Source organism: Fragaria vesca, linkage group LG1, assembly GCF_000184155.1.
Source record: "Fragaria vesca subsp. vesca linkage group LG1, FraVesHawaii_1.0, whole genome shotgun sequence".
Classification (NCBI taxonomy): domain Eukaryota; kingdom Viridiplantae; phylum Streptophyta; class Magnoliopsida; order Rosales; family Rosaceae; genus Fragaria; species Fragaria vesca.
The window spans coordinates 12,364,212-12,375,170 of NC_020491.1; the positions used below are offsets into that span (position 1 = coordinate 12,364,212).

A 10,959-nucleotide genomic window follows, 5' to 3' on the forward strand; every position below is an offset into this window, starting at 1 on the left:
TACTACTTTAATAACGACTACATTTGTTTTGAAATAACGGTGACATAATGAAAATATCAGTTAACATGTATCACGATTACATATCTTAATATCAAATAAAACAGTTTTCCTACTATGTTGATGCGAAGAATAAACTCGCACTTCATTTCATCCAATTAATTAAGTTTTGTTAAATATGAAACAGAAGTGACAGTAAATGCTGATAAGTAATCATTGAAATATGAAAAATTAAAATTTGATTTGATTGATTATGGAATATTTTTAACAATCGAAAATGGATTGTGTCACCATGGACATCAAATGCTAGAAACAATCTGTTTTCAATAAAGCCCCCAAAATGCTAAATTTGAGAGAAAAGACACTGAGAAAACGAACTCAAGTGTTCCCCAACAATGAGTAAGCTTGCATTGGGGAGAATGGTATTAGAGCTTCTAGAGAAAGAGGAAGTGCCAAACAAGAAAGAGACAAAGTAAAGTCATCCCCGCAAATGAAAATAAAATTTAGTCTATGAATACTATCTTGTCTGCCATTAGAACAATTCAAAATTTTATTAATAAATAGATTATCAATGGTGCTTATTTATTTGGCTAACTTTATCGATGATGGTTTTGGTTGCATATATAAATATATGAAAATATGATCAAATTTTGGTCTATCATCACCATTTGTAATGTATGGACAAAACAAGAATACATGATTATCAGGCAGGTGAGGCTGTGAGGGTCGCACATAAACCTACATAAGTTCGTTCTTAACCCTTTTTTTTCTCTTGCTGATGATATTTACCAATGGTACCATATGTTATTTAGAAAGTTCTGTTATATATCGTTGTATGCTATGCAGTTTTTCTAGCGGTAATTTTTTAATATCGTATCCAATTACCATATGTTATTTAGAAAGTTTTGCTATATAGCGTTGTATGTTATGCAGTCTTTCTAGCGGCAACTTTTCAAAATCATATTACCACCCCGTGTAAAACACATGCAATTATCCCATATTAGTGTATATATGCTATACAGCGCTGCACAACAGACAATCTTATGTTATAAAACATCAGATATAGGTTATGCAATATGAAGTTAAAATGCGTACGTCAATTGCAATGTAACGTGATTCAATGCGCTTATTCACCCATGCCAAATGATGAATTTTATTGAGCTTGTGCAACCAATAAGTCATGTCATGCAAGATTGTTTAATTCTTTTTTTCTTTTTCTTTTTGAATAAAGATTATTTAGTTCTTTATTCTTGAGTAGATTTGACCATTTGTTCTCCACTCCACCATCTCATGGTGGACTGAGATTTGAATTTGTGCTCCAAGGAATCTTAAATTGTCTGCGAATCATCTTTGATATCTAAGAGCTAAAGAGTCTCGTTCAAATTCTAAAATTGCCGAGATGAACTAGGTCTAGCTCGAACCAAGCTTAAGCTATCAATCATCAAGCTTCCTCAACTATATATTTTGTAAAACAACACAAAACTGGTACATTTTTCTTTTCTTTTTCAAGAAAAATTAGTTGTTGCATGGTGTAAAAAAGCCGGAAGGAAATCTGTTGTGCCCATTATGTGCCACGACTATTATTACGTCACGTTGTCTCTCCCTTAACAGATACTTAACACTGTTAACTTATATTAGTTCTAATTTCAAACTAAATTGATAAATCAATGTTAATTGGAAATACTTGTGTTGCAGACTTTATCTCGATAACAGCTTCTGATCATGCTCTTCATATATAAGCAAAACTTGAGTCTTCAATCATCGTTTTACAAGGAATCCTTATCTATTCAGTCCCCTAATTTTGTTCTCATCAAACCGATGGCAGATTTTCTTTACTCAATCCATAAGTTGTAAATATATGGTTTATTGGATTAAATTGCAGTTGGGAGATGATGGGTTACGGTGGTCATGGGTGAATTAGTGGGGAGATGATGTGGTCATGGGTGATTAGAAAGATTGATGAAAGAAAATTGTGATGGAGATCGGTGTGTTTGAGGTGGCTCAAAACACAAAAGGCATAGGAGATGGTTGAAAGAGTGGTGGATTGGAGTATTTGAGCGGAGCAGACGGTGGTGGGCGATGGAGGTTCCCGGCTTTGAAAATTGATCGAATCCAAATAATCCAAGCAAGATTTGATCACCTTAATCATTCCTCACCAGTCACCATGCATCAACCCATGTCAAATTTTCAACACCTGTATGCTAAAGGAAGAAAGAATTAAGGGGGAATAGAGGATGGTTTGTTTTCTGTGTTTGTTTAATTCTAGATATGGAAAAGAGCTTTCTCAATAAAAAGAAAATCTGGAAAAGAGGAGACGAAGCAATTGTTCAAGGTAAAACATTTTCCAGTCGTTTTAAATGTTAAATACAAAATAATAAAAAGTAAAAGATTTAACACAGTTAAATCTCTGTTAAGTAAGAGCACACGTGGCGTAATAGTAGTCGCGGCACATAATGGGCATAGGGTTTTTGGGCACCGCAGATTTCCTTCCCAAAAAGCCATGCGCACATATAGGCATATAGCTTTAATTTGTTGAGTTGGTGAAAAAATAAAGTTCTTAATCAACCCTTTAGCGATGGTGTTTAGGCGCTGAATACGTTAGGGTTACTATTATGTGCCCTAATTGGTGGTTGAGTCCTCTTGTTCCCATTTTGATGCATGCTGCCGAATTGATCACCTCCAGCTGGGCTGAGTGCCACCGGTTGTGGTGTTCCGAGTCCCCCATCGTGATTGTGATCATGATCGAGCTCGTGATCGTGTGCTACACTCCCTTCATCACCAACGAATTGTTGCACTACCAAAACCGATGCAGTTGTTGCGAAGTCGGAAGACGCAAGCAAATCCCCAATAGCACCGAGTTCCGGGCACTCACTCCAATCCGTTAGTCCGGCTGTCAACGGCGAGATCATGCCTTGTCCTCTGCCGACTATAAATAGGTCATGAACGTTGTCCATCGCCCTTACCTCCGCCACCGTCTCCTCCCCATTGTTCACCACCTTCTCCACGTACACAATTGATTCGTCGTTCATATGTTGCACCCTAAACTCTTTTATCAACTTCTCGTCCAGTTGCTTCTCCCACCCCTCGTCCGTTTCGACACACAATATCTTTGAATTGTTGTTGTTGTTTGCAGCATCAAGATCGGGTTTCACTACCCCTACCGGCTCCGCCACATCCGGCCCAGGAATGAAACGAATAAGTGTAAGGCTTATTCCTGGATGTTCAGACATCCTCCATGCATATGACAACGCCTCTCTGTCATCCGGTCCACCGAAGAAAAGTACCACTATATTGTGAGATACCTGCAAGGGAAATATGGTAGTTAATACTAGTATAGAAAAAAAAAAGTTAGCCCTAGCTCGAAATCGAAAAAAAGAAGTTAGCCCTAGCTTGTATCAAATAATGTTAGCCATAGCTTGTGGCTCAATTAACATACATGGTTTGTAGTCAGGCGATTGGAGGTATTGAGACCTCTATCGACTAGAATTCCGACTGAGCATGGCGCATTTGCTAATACATTTTGGTTCATTGTTCGAAAAGCCGGGTTCATGGCTTCCATTCCACCATCAACCGTTTGCTGTTTGTGGAAAGGAATAATGAGAAAGGCAACACGTTTGTCCTCTGCCAAGTTGCAAATGTCTTCGTGCATTGTAGAGTATGGTGAGATTGCAGTCAAGGGCTGCACCGAGACACAACCGGCATGTTGCTCGTAGTTCTCGAACGCATTGATGATATGGTCAGATTGAGCTTGTGTTCTATTTAGCGCTGGCCTACCGGATTTCCGAGTGTTATGAACAATGAGCATTGCAGATGCACGACCACTGAGCTCAACCAAATGTAGTACATAGACGCACAAAGGAGATCTCTTCGTGGGGTAAGAGGCTTCTAATAGGTTGATCATTGTAGGCACATTTCGGGGCGTGTGGACACAAACAAGTACTCGCAACTCGGCATCAGGTTTTGACCTTTGAATTGTTCTTCGTTTGTAAGGTATTGACCTTCTCGCCGGCTTGTAAACTGTTGTTACTATTGGTGTAATGATTCCAGTCATAACAACAGCTACAATCACCATAATTGCAAAGGCCTCGTCATCTAGAACCTTCTGGTCCTTACCCACATTGAGGACAATCAATTCGACAAGTCCTTTTGTGTTCATAAGCAATCCTAGTGTGAATCCTTCATCAATTGGCATCTGGTAAAAGAGGCAGACAATGACTGTACCGGCTATTTTTCCGATGCAAGCGAGAAAGATAACAAGTATAAGAAGGCCCCAAGTTCCAACTCCTTGGATCGTAGTAATATTGGTTCTAAGTCCGCTAATTGCAAAGAAAAGAGGAAGCAGGAGACCCGAAACAAAATCTTCCAGCTTCTCGATGAGAGTAACGCCAAGAGGTCCATTAGGGATGACTAAACCAAACACGAAAGCCCCAAAAACGGAATGTGTTCCTATGGCATCAGTAACGAATCCGGAGATCATGACCCCGGTGAGAATGAGGCAAATGTAGAACTCACTGAAGGATTCTCCTTCCGGAGTTCTTCGGATAATCCAGCACACAGCAGGTCGGACAACGAATATGCAAAAGCAAACAAAGGCAATGCTAGACAAAATGACGTAGAGGGAAGCCAAAGAAGTGGAGTCATTTTCCGCTAGGGCAATGGCCAGAGCTAAGAGTGCCCAAGTACACATATCATTTACCAATGCCGAGGACAATGCGATCCTGCCGAGCTCAGTGTTGACGAGCTTGAGCTCGGCGAGGACTCGAGCAAGGACCGGGAAGGCGGTGACAGAGAGGGCAACGCCAAGGAAGAGGATGAAGGTACCTTGGTTCATTGATTGTCCTCTATCGTGGATGAGGAACGAGAAGGCGGCACCAATGGCGAAGGGGAGGATCATACCGGCAACGGCAATGATAACTGCTCTTTTCCCCATACGGCGGATAACGGCAATGTCCATCTCCAAGCCGACGAGAAAGAGGAAGTAGAGGAGACCTACGTTTGCCATGGTCTCGATCACCATCACACTTCTCATGGGGAATATTGTGTCCGCAAATGGTTTATACTGTCCAAGCACCGATGGTCCTAATAACACTCCACCCTGCATTAGTATCAGTGAACATGAGTACCAAATATATTGATGTATATACGTCGATCTTGATCAACATGAAGTAGTTATGAAAGTTGAAGGTCTATATCGAATTTCAAAGTTGATGGAATGTAGATGAACTTCGAGATTGAGATTTCCTGATCCTCGATATCCTTAAACCCTATGCAACGATTGTAAAATCTAAACAACCAACTCTACAAGCCAAGCAATAATTAATTATAAAAAGAATGTGGGTGGTCTAGTAGAAAATTATACAAGATCATAGCTCCTTATAAACTACAAAGCACCTATATTGTAACTTTATTAGTATCAATAGAAAAAAAAATTAAATTCAGTTTACCCCCTTGTGGTTTGGGGTGAATTCATGTTAATCCTTACACTTTAAATTTCATCAGTTTATCCCCTGAACTCTTCAATTTCTGTCTGCCGTGACCAAATTCTCATATTCTGTTTAAATTGACCGTTAATTCTAGATACGGGTCTCACTGTTAAGGTTAAAATTGTCATTTGACAAAAAAACTAGTGAAAAAAAAATTAAAAAAATTAAAATATCCTTTCTTTTTATCCCTAAGTTGAAAATTTTCTAAGCTTCGAGTACAAATGTAATTTAACTCATGAGATTGGGTTCATATCAGCAATTAATGTTTAATTTGGACAGAAGATAGGACATTAGTCACGATTGAGAAAAATTCAAAAGTTTGAGGGGTAAACTGATGAAATTGAAAGTATAGGGATTAACATGAAGTTACCCCAAACATTATGGGGTAAACTGAATTTAATTAAAAAAAAAAGACCAATATCGCGATTCTGTTTAACATCTCAAAAATATGTTTCTTTTGTAATTCCAGCCAATCCTGTAATTAGAAGCCATGCAGGCATGCATGCATGAGGACATACAAATATATTCCTTGAAAATAATTAATTGGCTAATTCGTTGGTAATATATATACATAATAGAATTAAATTTAGTTTACCCTATTGTGGTTTTGAGGTGAATTCATGTTAGTCCTTAAACTTTCAATTTCATCATATTACCCCCGAGCTCTTGTTTTCTGGTAATTTAGCTTCTCAACCCCCAAAACGTCATCACACGTCATCAAATTTCAATGTCTCAATTGGACGGAGCATGAGTGATAGAAGATGGCAAACAGAAAAACGAGAGCTCGACGGGTAATCTGATGAAATTGAAAGTTTAGGGACTAACATGAATTCACCTCTAAACCACAGTGAATTAAACTGAATTTAATTCTACATAATACATGGTATATATGCATAGTCTATTTATGAAGTTTGATATGCTCATGAGTCATGGAAGATGTTATTGATAATAATTACCATGATTTCTGCAATGACACGAGGTTGCCGGAAGGGTTTGAAAATGAGGACGAGAAGACGAGTGGTGACGACGACCAGAGTCAACTGCAAGATGAAGAGAGGGAGGGAATAGTCTAAAGGGTTATCTCCTTGCCAAATACCATTGGTGGTAATCATGGTTGGGGCATAGCATACTATTGAACTATCTGATCCATTAGTCGTAATATTAGTCACGTTCGGCGATGCCTGTTTCGCCATGGTTATTAGCTTAACTTCTACGTAACACTCTGCTTATCTTCACCGGTTTATATCACCGCCACGGCCACCACCGCGAAAAATGAGATAACAAGGAAAGGCAGGCCGGCGGCCTCTAGCTTCGTCTTCCTTTCGTAATTAACGTAATGGAATGGACCTGAACATCGGAAAGTCTGTTCCTGCTTGCCTGAAAAAAAATGATATGAATGAACAAAGGTTTCTGTTGATTCCGTCTTCTAGAGAAAGAGAGAGGTTGAGAGGGAGGAGAAAAAATCTACAAAGAATCTTGAAGGAAATTATGATGGAGAAATGAATGAGATCAAAGGGAGAAGGCCAGCTCAGTTTTTGATGGATATCCACCCCATTTGGAGGCCGGTCATTTTTTTTCAATGGCCTATATATGGTAGTTTTCTGTCTATTTTAAGATCCATTGTTATGCCCATCGATCTGCCCCATCCTATATACGTGCAACTACGTACTTAAGAATATCATATCACATCAAAATTTGACGGAATTTATTGGACGGACGAAAAATGAGTGTAGGTGTTCTCGATGAAATTGAAAGTTCAGAGCTATTTTGGACCAAAACTACATGTATGCTCAGCCTCATGAACAAACTCATCTTCTTAAAAAGGGTCGGAATCTGAATATTATCCTGAAAATTAAACCTTTTGGTCTGGTTATTTCAAATTTGATTGCATCAATTCTAATTCATGTCTTTTATGTAATCAGTTAAAAGAGACTATCTCCCATCTCTTGAGCAATTTCCCCTCAACTAATCAAGTTTGGAATCTTGCTGACATTACCAAAAATGCAAATTAATGACTTAATTGAGTTAATTCAAAGGCTCAATGATCTTTTCATCAATAACAACTTTTTTCATCAATAACAACATACACTTATGAGGTTCTAAGTTTATTAAGCTTATTATTACTTTATATTGGCTGTTAGAGTTAAATCACTTAAATCACTTTCAGTTTTGATATTGTAGTTAATGTAGCTTTATTGCTTCCTGTAAATCTGCTCATGTATATTGTTATATCTGCTCATGTACGTATACTGTTATCTATTGTATAAAATGTAATTGAAAACAGCAATGGAAATACATCTCTACATGGTATTTGGCAGAAACTAAATAATGTTGTGTTTAGGAATCACTCTTTCTCCCCCAATATTGTAGTTGCTTGTGCTGCTATCTTTCTCAAGAAACTCCAGTTCCTATAGAACTATTCGGCACTAGTATTAGCAAAATAATGACACTGATATGGAACTCTTCACAATTTCATCAAGATTGATTTTGATATGGCTCATCAGTTCATTAGCGGAGTGCAGATGCTGCCATTGGTTTTTCTTTACGTTATGAAACCGGATGATCAGTCATCACTTGTGCTATACGGATTGGGGAAGCTAATGTTCCCGTTGTAAAAGCAACATCTCTTAGGGACGATGGCAAATGAGCTTCATTTCACCAAATTTTGCATTGAAGGGACCCTAGTCATCAATTATGTGACTAAAAATCTCATAATTCCTTGAAGGTTCTTTCCAATTATCAACAACATCAAGAACCTTGCTGCTGGTTTTGAATCAATCTCTTTTAACAATGTCCCGCGTGAAGCCAACTTTGTTGCAAATACCTTAGCTTGCCAGTGTCACGTACATTTCTCACACCAATTTATTGGGAGACTGGCCAATTCCTCCTAGTGTCGTTGTTGTTGTTAATTTCGATCTCTTTAGCACTGGGCGCCCTACAGGCCCCTCTTTGTAGCTTTTTTTAGTCGTTTTCGTATGAAAGAAACCACATAGTAGGGAACATGACTTATATTATTGATTGAACTTTTGATTTCAAAATACTGGGGAATTATGAATGTTTCTTTTGCCTCGTACGTCCAAGATGAAGACGTATATGCTAGTGGCATTGAAATATGTAGACTTCAGTAACATCGAATTAATGATATAATATATGGACAAGAGTTTTAGGAGTTAAATCAAAACAACTAAAGGACTCTGATACTTCTACATCAAAATGTAATATGTATATTTTTGTGAAGTGTTATGTTCTTCTTCTTTTTCTTTTCAATAGGAGTTTCCTTGCTGTATATTAGGGGTGGACTCGGTCCCAACCGTTCGGTTTTAAGGCACTAATCGAGAACCGGAACCGGAACCGAGGCTTCGGTTTTTTATTTTCTAAAATCAAAACCGATAAAATTATATAAGAAACTGCACTAGTCGGCTAACCTAATATCGGTTCGGTTTTTGGTTCGGTTTCGGTTATAAAACCTACCATCCATAATACTTTTCTACTACTACAAATATAAGCATCAATGACACTTTCACAATGGCGGTTTCTTGTAAAACGTCATTAAAAGTATATTCGATGACGTTTTCATTGATTTTTGGATACTAAATATGTAAGCTATATTTATGGTGTTTTGTAAATGCCGTTAAACATCCGGAATTTTAATGACGTTTTGTAAACGCCATAAACCATCTATGACGTTTTAGAAACGCCATGATAAGGTTCTTTTGAAAAATGACATGAAACACATTCCATGACATTTTTCTAACGCTGTGGATGTGTTTGTGTGTGGTAGTGTTCGCACTTACCAAATAACATAAAAAATAATAGTTTCAAAATAATAAACTACGAGTTCAATACTTCAAATAAGTTACTTTAAGGGTTTAAACAAGTAATTAAAAGGAATAAGAAACCTAAAGTCTATACATCATTTATTTGTTGCCTCCAACATCCATAACAAAAAGGAAAATTGCATGGGAGGGAATTCGATTAGACTTAGACACTTAATTAGAACCATAATATTGTGTGTGGAAGCTTACAATATGTAACCCATAACCAATAAAAAACATGACACCTAATGTAGAATTACATATTAATAATTAAATAAATACATGTCGGTTCAGTTCGGCTTAATCGGTTTTATAGATGCACGGAATCGCAAACCGACACCGCAATGCTCGGTTCTTTGCGGCTTACGGAACCTATAGCCTCGGTTTCATCAGTTTCGATTTTTTTGGTGCCTAAAAGTCCATCCCTACTGTATGTCATTGTAACATTTTTGCAATATAATGAAGACCACATGCGCACATATGCAGCAAGTGAAGTTGGAAAAGACAAGGATGAAAATGGTAGAGACGTCTTCAACTGTCACTCAAGGAGAAAATTTGAGTTGCACACGACCAGAATATAGCTAGTCAGGTATACACAAGTTTTCGTGAGGATGTACCTATTTTGTGTAGAAAATACTTGCGTCCGAACTACTATGTACGTGTGCATTCAGTCTCTCTCTTATTTACATACTTTTGTCAATTAAAATCATAATCTTAACAGTTCAAAAGTTAGATTAATCAATAAAGATCATCTCTGTAAAAAAATCAATGTAAACAAAATTCATTTGCTTAGCTGATTGCGTTAAACAAATGGACAGTTATAGTGAAAGTTAGCAGTCTCATGATTAGCAGTCAATTTGTTTGATTTATTCGGCTAAGCAAATGATTTTTGTTTACATTGATTTTTTTACAGAGGTGATCTTTATTGGTTAATCTAATTTTTGAACGGTTAAGATTATAATTTACATTGACGAAAGTATGTAAATAAGAAAGAGAGTTGGCAGGCACATGTACATACTAGTCCGGACACAAGTATTTTCCTTTTATGTAAGACTAAATTGGACTTTATCATTAGTTTAAAAGCTTAGGACCCTACACTCTCTCATACACTCGGTAATACAAGTTCTTGCCCCATCCAAAATACCATAATGAGATGTAATGCAGAAGACTTAGGCTTAGATCGATTGACCATCAAGTCTAAAGGTTCATGATCCATTTATTGTTTATTTATTGTTTTTATTTTATATAATTGTATTTATATTATTTATGAAACGATTTGTTGGCTTTTGAGTTTAAGGTTACATTTTGTTCACCACAAAGAGTTAAGGGTCAGATGCTAGCATAGAGCTAGTCTTCTATTTCATACGTGTTTCAGTTTTACTAGTCTCTTTAGGTCTACTGCTTGTAAAATTTGATGGTTTTGAGTTTTGACATTGAGAAGGTTTATAGCTTGGACTAGATTATTGACCTCTTTGTCCAACAACAAGCAAAAACTACTTGTGTCAAAAGTGTCTATTTGTTAAGTAAGCATCAAAGGATCTAGTTAGGTGTATCTACCAAAAGCACAGTGCTCCTCCTCAAGTATCTACCAAAACTATAACAAATTGTATTATTTACCACCAATTACGTTCTCGTTTACCAATACAAATAAAAATAAAAACAAA

General features: G+C 37.2%; 1 pseudogene across 1 annotated transcript; it reads right to left on the minus strand.

Annotated features, from left to right (window-relative positions):
* Positions 1-2,579: 2,579 nt before the first annotated feature.
* LOC101314706 lies at positions 2,580-9,734 on the minus strand (annotated as a pseudogene). The gene is made up of 5 exons (XR_183849.1): positions 9,630-9,734; positions 8,037-8,106; positions 6,437-6,621; positions 3,434-5,092; positions 2,580-3,299 (listed from the first exon to the last, which is right to left on the minus strand). The product of XR_183849.1 is annotated as a cation/H(+) antiporter 15-like (transcript).
* Between the last annotated feature and the right edge of the window lie 1,225 nt (positions 9,735-10,959).